A 15,385-nucleotide genomic window follows, 5' to 3' on the forward strand; every position below is an offset into this window, starting at 1 on the left:
CATTTTGTACAATCAGTGTATAAATCAACTTCAAATGTGTTCCTAATGCTTTGTACACTCAGTGTACTTATTGACTATATTACCTTAATGATGTCCTTAGATTGATTGGACTCATTCGGCATCTACAGGTGTCCTCCGTTGCTTCTGGTCAGCAACTGTGGGTCGATGAACACACAATTAAACAAGGAAACCAAGTAGCCTACTTTTCATCACAAGCTAGCTTGGAAACGTGTCAAATAGAATGTGCGAGCGCCGCACACTGCTGTCAGGCGTCCTCATATCGTCTGGTCTAGGAGGGTATTCTCCAGAGGCGCAGTGATGCAGGAGCATGACAGGAGCGCTTTGCACTTTGAAATAGAGTGACATTATCAGTAAGTTCTGGCCTTGAAATAGCATTGCATTTCTCTCTCTCTCTCGCTTGCTCGTTCAGTCTATCCTTTCTCATTTGATCTGCCACTCTCCTTCTCTCTCCCTACTGCTCATACCTTTCTCTCTCCCTCTCTTTCTCTCATTCTCTCTTTTTCCCTTTCTCATTTGATCTGCCACTCTCCCTATATTTCTCTCTCTCTCTCCCTCTGTCAAATTTCTACCCTCTGTTCCTCTACCTCTCCCCCATTCTCTCTAATATATATATATATATCTCTCATCACTAATTCTCCCCTTCCTCCTCTCTCTCTCTCGTTCCCTCTCTTCTACTTTACTCTTTCTCCGTTTTTCTCTTCCTCTCTCCCCCTGCCCATGTCTACCTGTTGCTCTCACTCCCTTTTATCTCTCTCCATCTTCTCTTCTCTGACTCTATTCCCTTCACTCCCTCTTCCGTTTTGTCTCTCCCACCCTCTTCCACCACCTCCTCCCTCCTTGACACACTCGACCCTCTCCAATCTGCCTACCGCCTTGACAGATTCACGGGCAAGGCAATCGCCATTGCACTGCACACTGCCCTTACCCACTTGGACAAAGGGAATGCATATGTGAGGATGCTGTTCATCGACTACAGCTCGGCCTTCAATACTATAGTGCCCTATAAGCTCATTACAAAGCTCACAGCCCTGGGTCTGAACTCCTCCCTATGCAACTGGGTACTGGACCTCCTGACGGCCTCGATTCCATAAGGGTGCGTCCTCAGTCCCCTCCTGTACTCGCTGTATACCCACGACTGGGTGGCCTCAGCCAGTTCCAACTCCATCATCAAGTTTGCTGACGACACAAGAGTAGTAGGCCTGATTACTAACAATGACGAGACAGCCTACAGGGAAGAGGTAGGCACTCTGACTGTGTGGTGCCAGGAAACCAACCTCTCTCACAGCGTTAGTGACTCTGGACTTCAGGAGGAACCAGGCTGGACACACCCCCATCCTCATCAACGGGGCCGATGTGGACACGGTCAATAACTTTAAATTCCTCGGCATAGAGAAGCTGAAATGGTCTAACCACGCGGACTCCGTGGTGAAGAAGACGCGACAGCGACTCTTCAACCTCAGGATGCTGAAGAAATCTGTCCTGTCCCCGAGGACCCTCAGTGTTCTACAGTAGCACCATCGAGAGCATACTGTCGGGCTGCATCACAGCCTGATACCGTAACTCCACCGCCGTGGACCGCAAGGCGCTTCAGAGGGTAATACGTGCACCCAAAACACCATTGGTTGAACACTGCCTGGCCTAGAGGACACCTACAACACCAGGTGTCACAGGAAGGCCAAGAAGATCATCAGGGTCCCCAGCCACCCGAGCCATGCCCTGTTCTCCCCGCTTCAATCACTCAGACGGAGGAAGTACAGGAGCATCATGGCAAAAACTGGAAGACTGGAAAATAGTTTTTACCCTCAGACTATCAGGCTGCTGAATAGCCACCACTAGTCAGTTTTCCTGCTCCCCCCGCTACTCCCCCTATGGTCATTCCCCCCGCTGCTCCCCCTATGGTCATTCCCCCGCTGCTCCCCCTATGGTCATTCCCCCGCCGCTGCTCCCCTATGGTCATTTTCCCCCGCTGCTCCCCCTATGGTCATTCCCCCCCGCTGCTCCCCCTATGGTCATTCCCCCCCCGCTACTCCCCCTATGGTCATTCCCCCCGCTGCTCCCCCTATGGTCATTCCCCCCCGCTGCTCCCCCTATGGTCATTCCCCCCCGCTCCTCCCCCTATGGTCATTCCCCCCGCTGCTCCCCCTATGGTCATTCCCCCCCCGCTGCTCACCCTATGGTCATTTTCCCCGCTGCTCCCCCTATGGTCATTCCCCCCGCTGCTCCCCCTATGGTCATTCTCCCCCGCTGCTCACCCTATGGTAATTTTCCCCCGCTGCTCCCCCTATGGTCATTCCCCCGCTGCTCCCCCTATGGTCATTCCCCCCCGCTGCTCCCCCTATGGTCATTCCCCCCGCTGCTCCCCCTATGGTCATTCCCCCCACTACTCCCCCTATGGTCATTCCCCCCCGCTGCTCCCCCTATGGTCATTCCCCCGCTGCTCAGCCTATGGTCATTTTCCCCCCACCCCACCCCAAAATACTTTTACTCTGCCCCCACCACAACGACATTCATCACTGTAGCAGTTGTTAATATGTATATTATAGACTTTTTTATTATAATTTGTACCCCCTCAATGGTCAGGATGCTCCCCCTATGGTCATTCCCACCAACCCCTAAACAGTCTTTCCTCTGCCTCCACCCCTATGGGCATGTAATTATTAATCACTGCTACAGTTATGATGTATACACTGCTATTTCTATCGTTGTTTTTTAGTACCATTTCTATTCTTTTCTATTATTCTAGTCCTGCATGTTGGAGCTCGGAGCCTAAGATTTTCACTGTACCCTGCAATCCCTGTACATGTGATTAACAAACACTCTGAATCTCTCTCTCTCTCTCTCTCTTACTCATACTCCTCATCCTTTCCTCCCCAATCTCCCCTCCCTCTCTTGCTCCTTCCCCTCCCCTCCCCTCTCTATCTTTCCATCCTCTCCTCCCCTCCCTCCCCTCTCTATCTTCCCTCCTCTCCTACCCTCCCTCCCCTCTCTATCTTTCCCTCCTCTCCTACCCTCCCTCCCCCCTCCCTCTCCCTCCTATCTTTCCCTCCTCTCCTACCCCCTCTCCCTCTTCTTTCCCTCCTCCCCTTCCCTCCCCTCCCCTCTTTTCTCTCCTCCTCTCCTCTCCTCCCCTCCCTCCCCTCTTTTCTTCCCCCTACTCTCCTCCCCTCCCTCCCCTCTCTATCTTTCCCTCCTCCTCCCCCTCCCCCCTCCCTCCCTCCCTCTCTCCTATCTTTCCCTCCTCTCCTACCCTCCCTCCCTCTTTTCTTTTCTTCCCTCCTATCCTCCCCTCCCTCCCCTCTCTGTCTTTCCATCCTCTCCTCCCCCTCCCTCCCTCTCTATCTTTCCCCCTCCCTCCTCTCCTACCCTCCCTCCCCTCTCTATCTTTCCCTCCTCTCCTCCCCTCCCTCCCCTCTCTATCTTTCCCTCCTCTCCTCCCCTCCCTCCCCTCTCTGTCTTTCCCTCCTCTCCTACCCTCCCTCTCCTCTTTTCTTCCCTCCTCTCCTCCCCTCCCTCCCCTCTCTGTCTTTCCCTCCTCTCCTACCCTCCCTCTCCTCTCTATCTTTCCCTCCTCTCCTACCCTCCCTCCCCTCCCTCCCCTTTTCTTCCCTCCTCTCCTCCCCTCCCTCCCCTCTCTATCTTTCCCTCCTCTCCTCCCTCCCTCCCCTCCCTCCCCCTCTCCTGTCTTTCCCTCCTCTCCTCCTCCCCTCCTCTCTTTCTTTCCCTCCCTCTCCTCTTTCTCTATCCCTCCTCCTCCCTCCCCTCCCTCCCCTCTCTGTCTTTCCCTCCTCTCCTACCCTCCCTCTCCTCCCTCTATCTTTCCCTCCTTTCCCTCCTCTCCTCCCCCTCCCCTCTTTTCTTCCCTCCTCTCCTCCCCCCCTCCCCTCTCTCTTTTCTTCCCCCTCCCTCCTCCTCCCCTCCTCCTCCCCTCCCCTCTTTCCCTCCCTCCTCCCCCCCTCCCTCCCCCCTCTCTATCTTTCCTCCCCCTCCCCCCTCTTTTCTTCCCTCCTCTCCCTACCCCCCTCCCCTTTTCTTCCCTCCTCTCGACCTCTTCACTCCTGTCTTTCTGGCGGTGTGGTATGTTTGGCTGCTGGCTGCTGTCTGGCTGCCGCTGAGGGAGGTTGGGAGATTGCGGCTAGATAAAGACGGGCTGCTGGTCAGCGGTAATGACATAAAGGCTGAGGGGCGAAGAGGTCGCCTCTATCGGGATTTTATGGCTCCAGCCTTAACAGATAAAGAAGGAGGGAGGGAGGGAGGGAGGGAGGGAGGGGGAGGAGGGAGGGAGGGAGGGAGGGAGGGAGGGAGGGAGGGAGGGAGGGAGGGAGGGAGGGAGGGAGGGAGGGAGGGAGGGAGGGAGGGAGGGAGGGAGGGAGGGAGTGTGAAGGACAGAATGAACCAAACGATCCATCTGCATCATTCTCTGCATCGGAGAGAACCCTTCCTACATCACAAGCATAGAGGTTTATGATGTTTTTCTACCAGGATGTTGTCTCTGAAATTACCACAGTGTTTTAAAAACACACAGAGAATAACGTATGAATAATGCAATACAAACAAGTTCCCCTGGCATGAACAAAGGAGACAAAGGAGTCTTTGAAAACTAACTCAGCCCGACAACCATCAAAACCACTATCTGCACCTTTAGAATTTCCATACAGGGGGAGTAGATGAGTAACTACACAGGAAAAGCTACCTTGGGACTCACACCTGAAAACAGGAGTTAAAGTAAGTAGGTCATTTCACGCAGTATAACATAAAAATGAACAAGGAGATACAGCCCATGAATAAACAGATGAAGGTAGTAACAAAAAGAAATAGAGCAACATCAAGTCAGCATAGTTTCTTGGAACACAGAACAATAAAAACATATTAGGGCCCAGCCAGATATCCATTAGATCTTCTATTTAACAGAATCTCAGTGGGGAGCCTGGTGTCCTGCAGTGCCTATGGGGCCTTTATCTACAAGAACATTTGTCATTTTCCCAGTTACTTACAGCACAGGAACAGACAGTGCACAATAGCTAATAGTGGTTGTTTGATGTTCCAGATTTAGCAGGAGAAATAAACGGGGTTGCGATGCAGGGGCTATGTACATAAAGCAATCGCCTCGTGCTTCGCCTGGCCTCTGTGTTTGTGTGCGTGTGTGCTTGTATGTGCCTGACTGAAACAGTTGGCGCTGAACAGCTTGTTTCCACAGAAGTGCTGCCCTAATATGTATGGTAATCTGACATTTTCTATAAAGGTTCCAAGATAAATTGTTTGTTAACCATTTAGTTGTCCAAAATAACAATGTTTGGATGACTCTTTGAATATTTATTTGAAGTTTCGCCTACTGATATTTATTGCTATTCCACCTGTTTTCAGGCAGTGTGGAACCTCTATGGAAGATTCCACATTTAAAACATCACCACTACAGACTTGTGTTCAAATACAATTGTACTTGAGTATCTGGTATATAAAATACTGGTCGAATCAACATTGTTTCAACGTTATTTGTCAACGTATTGTGATGTGGAATCTATGTTGAAAATACATTGGATTTTCAAAAGGTCATCATTGACAAACTGTTGTTTTGGTGTTGAAACTTCAACTACAGAATTATGTCATCACAGTAACCAATTGTCAACATAGACCAACCTTGTATAAAATATGTTGAATTTGTACCTTTGAAACAATATCAGATCTTCAACGTTATATCCTCTATCAGAAAAAAACAATAGGCTGGGCAGCACCTTCTACTGGAGAGTTGATTTATCTACAGCAGTGGTCACCAACCTTTTCTGAGTCAAAATCCCTATCGCAATCAAAAAGCAAGCCAAGATCTACTGCCCAGAATTCTTTTTTTATATTAACCTCACACAAACAGTTTTGTAGGAAAGAGGTTTGGGCAGTAGGCCTAATCATCATCACAGCATATTGGCTATATGATTGGCTTGCCAATATTGTTCATCAGACCATATTATATTTCAAAACTCAAGCTTTGATAACAAAATATATCAGTTGGTTTAGCACTAGTGAGGCACTGTGGAGCATAAATTTGAATAATTCGCTTTTTTATTTTACTGGACTGATGGTACCTGCATCTGATGGTCAACGAGGTCAAATCACAACGTCACTGGTCTTCAGGTCAAAAAGTCGGAGCTCTAGAAAGATGCCCGAGTTTCTGACTTGGAATTCCGAGTTGGATGACCGCTCAAAACAATTTTTCCCAACCGCCTTTCACGGTCCCTGATATCTCCTTCCTTTCCTCCAGTGAGACTAACCAGAGAGGGGACACTGTCTTCGACCTGATGGTGAAACTCGAGTCACACCGCATCTGCCTCATGCACAAATTCATGTTGTTCCTATGACCAGTGAAGGTTAAATATTCCTTAATATTAAAATCGTCATGACGAGCTGCGAATAATAATTAAACGCAGGGATATCGATATTTGGCCACTCATTCATTGCAGTTGCAGCCCGAGCGGAAGTACGGAGAAGCGCGTTTTGTAATAGTGTTGAATAAAATCAGTGACAGTGCTGAATATAAACTTAATAAACATGAACTCACTCATAAAAACAGCAGCTCTTTGCTGTATTCGTTGACAGTCTCTCTGTGGCCATGGTTTTAAAAGTTTTTAAATCTTACATTGGCTAGTAGCCTATTAAACTTGGCTATGGCCACAGTCATGGAAGCTCTGTAGCCACGGTGATTTGAGCTATCCGATTGGGCAGCGCAGTAGATGCACTCAATTTAGTCACAAATTTTGCCGGTCCCCCGCCGAGTAGGCAGAGTTTGTCTCATGGGAATACTTTGCTTACACGGTGCGCAGGACTTTTGAATCAAGTTCACCTACTGGCAACAGCGCAACACGATTTTAAAAAATGAGGGCAAGCCTTTATCGTTCCTTGGTTTTTCTACAGAAATATTTGGTGATCGACTAGGAATGCCTTGAAAATCGCGATCGACCGGTTGGCGACCACTGATCTACAGCTATCCATGTTGTCTCCCATCCAGGGTTTTAACCAAGCCCAGCTATGATATTTGTCACAGACTACTACCAATGTGCTATTGTGAGAATAATTATTGAGAGATAATAACTAAATAGAGTCACTGCTCTTATCAAATTCATTCCCAAGGGTAGGTTTAACAGAGCAAATGAAATGTAACCATACTCTATTAGTTATATACTGTATCATCAATTCTATTATTTAGGTCTGTATAGCATTTGCAAAGTCATCAACAGCTGTTGTTTCAATTCAACCCAGGGTTCAACAATAAATACATGTACTGTATCTGACATTGTACTGCCATTTTAACTTTGTTGTGCTTTCAAATGGTTGAAAGCACAACGATAAGACATTTAGATGACATCTAAACCAAAAATCGGACATTTTCTCCATTGGACTTCTATTGTGAAGGCATGGTGATAACACATTGGGAATTCAACGAACTTCTCAACGAACGTCTCAACCAAATATTACCAACATTTCCATGTTGAAATGACGGTGGTGTGCCCGTTAGGATTAGAGTGTATATGAATCGGTGTACTTGAGTTCTTTAAGTTCTTTATTTACACTTTATAAATTGACACAGGACTGTCTTATGTCGATAGAATGACAACTTTTATTTGATTTATTTCACCTTTATTTTACCAGGTAGGACAGTTGAGAACAAGTTCTCGTTTACAATTGCGACCTGGCCAAGATAAAGCAAAGCAGTTCGACACATACAACAACACATGGAGTAACTGGGATGCACTCTGTCCTTTTCATGGCTAGCGCTAATGGTCAGTTTGCCCACATCTCTCACTGCATCATCAACCCCCTCACCATCCGCCCCATTTCCCTTGATCCCACCCACCCCTCTCCACACCCCTTTCTCCACCTCCCTCCACACCCCTCCACCGGCGTAACACACCCACATCCAACTCGCCACCATCCGCCCCACTTCCCTTCCCCAAACCCCTCCCTCCTCCACACACCCCTCTACCACCGTCATGCATTCTCTCAGCCTCTGTTCACGTTTTCCCCCCCCCCCATGGCCGTCACAGAGAATCTTAAAGGATCGGAAATGTGATGTGGCATGATAGGATTTTCAGGGTGATTCTCTCTCAGAGCCTCTCAAAAAGAGCGTAATCCATGCTGTGACTAACTGAGTGGTTTACCAACACACTGTGAATGGCTGGCTGGCTGTCTAGCTGACGATGAGTTTTATCTGTGACCTGCTCTATTGTCTGACTGTCTGGGAGATTTCTCAAGCGTACATTCAATGCGTTCAGTTATGATAGGAATGGGAACAAACGTTGGCCAACAGAAACTGTACTACCTGAACTTCTTCGGTAATACAGATGTTAGTGCTGAACGATTGGTGCTTTTTGAGGTCGGTTTCGGTTCAATTATTTAAAAGAATTTATTTCGGTTTTGATCTTCTTTTTTTACACATTAAATGCATTATGAAATAATGACATAAAAATGTGTTTTTTTTTAGCTTTTTAATGGAAATTACAAAGGCAAATGCAGTGGATGTCATAGGGTGAATGCACCAATTTGTAAGTCGCTCTGGATAAGAGCGTCTGCTAAATGACTTAAATGTAATGTAATGCAGTGAACATTCAATTGTCTCTGTTAGTTCCACATTGGGTATATATCAACAGGAAATAGGAAATTACTATGAAATAATAAAATATTACTTTGTTTTTATTTGATGACTTAATTATTGTAATACTTTAAAGTCATCATCAAAAAAATGAAAAGTCTTCATTTCATCTCTGCTCAGACAGTAAAAGCCTTCCAGCCAGACAACATTATCTCTGTGCTCCCCATACTGTACTGTCTTTAGTCATCCTATTGAGCTAAGCTAGCCTGCCTATATGTAAGTATGCTGCAGAGCTGTCTGACAAAGTCATTTAGCTAGATCTTCAAAGTAGATAAGGCATACTTTCACAAACTGTCTCTATCCCTCTCTTTTGTCGTTGTGTTGTTTACACTGGTGCAGTCCATGCGGTCTGTGTGTATCTAACCTAAAGTAGCAGGCGTAAAAGTGCATCTCTCCATCTCTGTCTGAGACGGAAATGTAAAACTTGTAGTGTATTTCAGGTTTTAAAAAAATGCTTCTGAAGATTATCATTTCCGTTTCGAAATGTCAGACTTGATTTTCCCTTACGAAAAAATTCTATCAACCCATACAAAAATGTCCATTAAATATAATCTACATAATCATTCACATTTCCTGTTGCTGCAGGATTATTTTTCCTGCTGTAGCAAATTGGTTCAAATTAAGAACCTACATCTGTAGCTCTCATTTAAATTAATTTTATCATTAGACAACGGGTGATTTTTGAGTAAATTAAGATAACCCTGCGTCATGTTCAGGAGGCACAGAATGGAAGGAAAACAGTCCAAAATGGATGAAACAAGGATTTTCCATCTGAATCATGTCCATGATGTCGTTTTTGTTATCTGTTGCAAAATGTTTTACTACATTTTTCACTACAGAATGCCTTAATGAACATGACCCAAGTCTATAGTGGTCTTTCATTGGTTTAATAGAATGCAGCAGGAGTGCGAGTGTCGGACGAAGTGCCATGTGCAACAGGATGACTCACCACAGCTGTGACACCTATCTGACCACCAGTATCACTCAACCCCGCACGGCCGCGACCCGCTACGACACACACTCTGTGAGACAACACCTTTAAAAATCACTCTCCTCCACTGCTGCACTCAAAGTACTAACCATAGCCTTATATTGAGAAATAAGGCGTAGGTACTAACCATCCACATGATAATTCACATTTCCTGTTGCTGCAGGATTATTTTCCTGCTGTAGCAAACTTAACCAAATTAAGTTCCTACATCTGTAGAGCAAATGAGCAATCTGTTAATTGAAAACTTTCTGTTAATGACAGTCCCCTTAAATCTAAGGTGAATAACCCCACACACAAGTGCAAACACACAGACGCACACACGCAGTTTCACAAACGCACACAAACACACACACCAGTGATTTGCTGTGACAGAAAAGGATTACATTAACGATCAAGTTAAGACAGATGAAGCAGATTCTAGGTTCCAGACTCCCACTCCTGTCGATATGTACTAGCATCTGAGAACTTAAACCCAACATACAAAAGGCATTCATGTCATTGAATGAACCCAAAATAGAACACCGGTAGGTAAGTGACTCGGTATACTCACCTGCTTGATTCCATTCATTCAGTCTATCCCGTTCTCTCCCCTTTCTCCTTCTCTCTCTGTCTGTGTTTCAGACTGGGGCAGGAGTGTTCAGCTCGGTGTCGGGGACTGTGGGCTCAGCTGCAGACTGACATCATCTTTACTGGTGAGGAGGTTTTCTCCCTCCTGTTATCTGCATCCTCCTCTCTCTCTCTCTCTCTCTCGCTCTCTCTCTCTCTCACAAACTCACTCTCTGTACTACCCATCCTCCTTCCCTTGTCTTTCACATTCTATTTCTTTCTCTTTCAAGCTCTTTTCTCAGAGTGTCATCGGTTTTAGCGTAGGCCAAGTCTGTGAAACACAATGGTGCTAAAACTAAGACTCAATCTTCAGAGGCAGGTGGTAGACTAAGCTTTACACTGCCTGCCAGACTTTCAGTATTTTAAATTAGTCCTCAGAATGGCTGAGGTTGGCTGTGCTCATGAGTGGCGCATTGGTCCAAGGCACTGCACACTACAGACACCCTGGTTCAAATCCAGAATGTATCTCAGCTGTGATTGGGAGTCCCATAGGGTGGCACACAATTGGCCCAGTGTCATCCGGGTTTGGCCAGTGTAGATAGAAATTTGTAAATATAAATGTGTTCTTAACTGATTTGCCTAATTGAAAAAGATTTAACAATTTAAATAGCTTTCCTGGGATATATTATCTCCTAACCTCCATCTGCACTGATCTGAACATTATTAGATGAAAACAATATGGTAGGTTGGTAAATTGACTAGGGAACCTGCTTTCAAATCAGTGTGGATGAAGGACAAGGGAAGAGGAAGCCTCATAGACTATTGAGATTCAACTCTGAGAGGAAGCCTGTGTAGACATTTGAGATTCAGCCATGGTCCCTGCTGTGGGGGAGCGCTCGTGGTGCTGCTGTCCATGGTGCTGATTACAGCTGAAGGCGACATCAGGAAGGACAGCGGTGACCCTGCACAGGCCTGCACCATATAGCCTTGAGGGAATGGGCAGATAAACCTGTTCTCGATGGTGCAGAGCCTTAAGGAACACGCAGACACACACACACATAGATCCTCCCCTATCTCCCATGGGCATTTCTCTATGTCTCAACTAATTTAGGCTTACATTCTTCATGGTAAGGTAACAGTGGCAGGTGGGATTGAAATGGATTATCCCTATTAAAAGAATATGTGGTGCCTATTACACTAAAACCCACACATACACAGCTTCCTACAGAACCACACACACAGGATCTCTTTCAAACGAACACTCCCGAGGGGTGCAGCGGTCCAAGGCACTGCATCTCAGTACTAGAAGTGTCATGACAGACCCAAGTTCGATCCTGGGCTGTATCACAACCGGCTGTGATCGGGAGTCCCATAGGGCAGCGCACAATTGTCTGGGTTAGGGGAGGGTTTGGCTGGGGTAGGCCGTCATTGTAAATTAGAATTTGTTCTTAACTGACTTGCCTCATCAAAATAAAGGTTAAATATAAAATGAATGAAGAAAAGACACACAAACACCGACCCATAAAAAAGGCAGTGAGTGGTCTGACAGGTCTGGTTTAAGGTGGTGACAGAGAGAGAGACTGAGATGACATTCTGAATATTACCACTGCTCTGCCAGTCACACTGTGGACAGCTTTTTGTTGTCTTAAGAGGTAGCTTTTAAAATCTCTACTAGTTTCCATAGTGACACTTCTCCTTTGTGTGAGCGTGTGTGGCTGAGAGGGGGGGGGTGGTACGTGTGTGTGTGTGTGTGTGTGTGTGTGTGTGTGTGTGTGTGTGTGTGTGTGTGTGTGTGTGTGTGTGTGTGTGTGTGTGTGTGTGTGTGTGTGTGTGTGTGTGTGTGTGTGTGTGTGTGTGTGTGTGTGTGTGTGTGTGTGTGTGTGTGTGTGTGTGTGTGTGTGTGTGTGTGTGTGTGTGTGTGTGTGTGTGTGTGTGTGTGTGTGTGTGTGTGTGTGTGTGTGTGTGTGTGTGTGTGTGTGTGTGTGTGTGTGTGTGTGTGTGTGTGTGTGTGTGTGTGTGTGTGTGTGTGTGTGTGTGTGTGAAAGGAAGAGAAAGAGAGATAAATAATCTGGTGGACCGATATCCATTTGCTTTAAAAATCATGCATATATGCATCAAAACCTAGTTCTTGGAACGATTTCAATGCCACATATTTCCCATTTTTTCCCTTGCTATGCCAAGGAGTCACTTTGTTTTCTACAATACGTTGTTTTTCATTTTTTTCATTTTCACCGTAACTCATTATTGGAGATACATAGGAAATGGAAAAAGCCAGATGGTGTTTATTTTGTAGGTCATTTCTATGTAAAAGGACGCATGAGCGCCACCATGTGAAGTTCATATAACCATGTCAAATGAAAGCAGAATGGAATGGTTCTTTTGGTGGTCAAACAGAATGGAAAAGGGGTCTAATTAAGCAAAGAAAATCACAAAAAGTGTTAGAAATACATCAAAACATAACACTGTTGAAGTAAAGACCCCTGCTAACTGATGTCAACATTTACAGTACCTTCAGAAAGTATTCATACCACTTGACTTATTCCACATTTTGTTGGGTTACAGCCTGAATTCAAAATGGATTCATTTGTTTTTTCCCTCACCCATCTGTACACAATAACCCATAATGACAAAGTGAAAACATGTTTTTAGAAATGTTATCAAATTTATTGAAAATTAAATTTGGAAATATCTAATTTACCTAAGTATACACTATCTAGAACCTAAAAGGGTTTTTCAGCTGTCCCCATAGAAGACCTTGAAGAACCTTTTTTGGTTTCCAGGTAGAACCTTTTTGGGTTCCATATAGAACCCTTTCCGCATAGGGTTTTACATGGAATTCAAAAGGGTTCAACCTGGAACCAAAAAAGATTCTCCATGGAACCTAAAAGGGTTCCCCAAAGATGACAACCAAAGAACCCTTTTGGAACCATTTTTTTATAAGAGTGCACCACTTAGTCAAAACATGTTAGAATCAACTTTGGCAGCGATTATGCCACTCAGGAGTGGCGATTAGGTCACTCAGGAACATTCAATATCGTCTAGGTAAGCAACTCTAGGGTATATCTGGCCTTGAGTTTTAGGTTAGTGTCCTGCTGAAAGGTGAATTTGTCTCCCAGTTTCTGTTGGAAAGCAGAAAGAATCATGTTTCCTTCTAGGATTTTGCCTGTGCTTAGCTCTATTCCATGTATTTTTATCCCAAAACACTGCCTAGTCCTTGCTGAAGACAAGCATACACCTAACATGATGCAGCCACCACCATGCTTGAAAATATGAAGAGTGGTACTCAGTGATATGTTGTGTTTGAATTTGCCCAAACATAACACTTTGTACTCGGGACATAAAGTTAATTTCTTTGCCACATTTGTTTCAGTTTTACTTTAGTGCCTTATTGCAAACAGGATGCATGTTTTGGAATATATTTATTCTGTACAGGTTTCCTTCTTTTCACTCTGTGAATTAGGTTAGTATTGTGGAATAACTAGAATGTTGTTGATCCCTCCTCAGTTTTCTCCTATCACAGCCATTAAATTTAAAGTCACCGTTGGCCTCATGGTAAAATCCTTGAACAGTTTTCTTCCTCTCCATCAACTGAGTAAGGAAGGACGCCTGTATCTTTGTAGTGACTGGGTGTGTTGATACACCATCCAAAGTGTAATTTATTACTTCACAGTACTCAAAGGAATATTCAATGACTGTACTTTTCTTTTACCTGTCCACCAATAGGTGTCCTTCTTTGTGAGGCATTGGAAAACCTCCCTGGTCTTTGTAGTTGAATCTGGGTTTGAAATTCACTGCTCGACTGAGGGACCTTACAGATAGTTGTATTTGTGAGATACAGAGATTAGGTAGTCATTCAAAAATGATTTTGAACACTATTAGTCCATGCAATTTGTGTGACTTGTTGAGCACATTTTTACTCCTTGACCCATTTAGGCTTGTCATAATTAAGGGGTTGAAATGATTGTCTCAAGACATTTCAGATTTTCATTTGTTATTCATTTATAAACATGTGTAGGCCAGTGATACAAAATCTCAATAAATACATGTTTTATCCAGGCTGTTACACAACAAAATGTGGAAAAAGTCAAAGGGTGTGAATACTTTCGGAAAGCACTGTATGTTAAGTTTGGGATAAATGATTTGCCTTGTGTAAGTTTAAGAAACATTACCTTGAGCCTTGAAATGTAATTACCCAAAACGCATATATCTTTCAGATATTTTCACATTTCTCTCCCTCATGAGGAGGGAGGGTAATGAAAGTTCACAGAAGAAACAAGTAAAAGGTAGACTTTACCAATTAGTTATAGTGTTTTTGCTGATATCTATTTGGTTTATAAATTATTAAGTGATGAAAACTCGAAATTCTGTTACCACATTGGTAACGGCATTTCCCAAAAACCTGTAATGGAATTACTGCAATTGAATTGGCTACAATGGGAGATCCAGCAAGGTCACCCGTAATATAAGTCAGTATTCGACGTCCATCCATGTCTGAGGATGACGGAAGAGGCTGTGGGAACCAGCCACTAGGGGCAACAGTGAGCGCTGTTTCCTTCAAGTAGGTTTAAATTCTGCTCCGGTGTTGTGGATAGGGATTGCAGATGGGCGTAAGCATCTTCCTCTGATACCAGAGTTTGTGAATTTGAATCCAACAATATAAAGTTATTTTTGTTTTAAGCCTATCCCAAACCTTAAACCTTACCTTAAACATTGAGTTAATGCATAACCTTAAAAATGTGGAACCTTAAACATTTCGGAATTTGACGTTTGGAACAACTTCGAAATATGACATTTGAGAAACATGGCTGAACGTCTAATTCTGACTTGTGACTGTGAGAGCTGGTAGGGGAAAACATAGCAATCACAAATCATAGTTGGGTCAATTGCTACAGTCCTCCCTTCCACTGGCATACTGTTATATCCAACTGATAACTGTTTTCTTTCTGTCATCTGGTGTCCAATGCAAGATGTGTAAACAGTCAGGACAATTCCTCCCTCCCTCTCTCTCCCTCCCTCTGCCTCACTCTCTCTTTTCTCTCGGTCTCCAGTTAATTTCACTTCTCCTGGCTCTTATTGACACCTACCCATGAGCCCCCACTCTTTCTGAGAGAGAGAGAAAGAAAGAGAGAGAGAGAGAGAGAGAGCAAGAGAGAGAGAGAGTGAGAAAGAGAGAGAGAGAGAGAGAGAGAGAG

The sequence above is a fragment of the Oncorhynchus gorbuscha genome, linkage group LG02 (assembly GCF_021184085.1).
Source record: "Oncorhynchus gorbuscha isolate QuinsamMale2020 ecotype Even-year linkage group LG02, OgorEven_v1.0, whole genome shotgun sequence".
Lineage (NCBI taxonomy): Eukaryota > Metazoa > Chordata > Actinopteri > Salmoniformes > Salmonidae > Oncorhynchus > Oncorhynchus gorbuscha.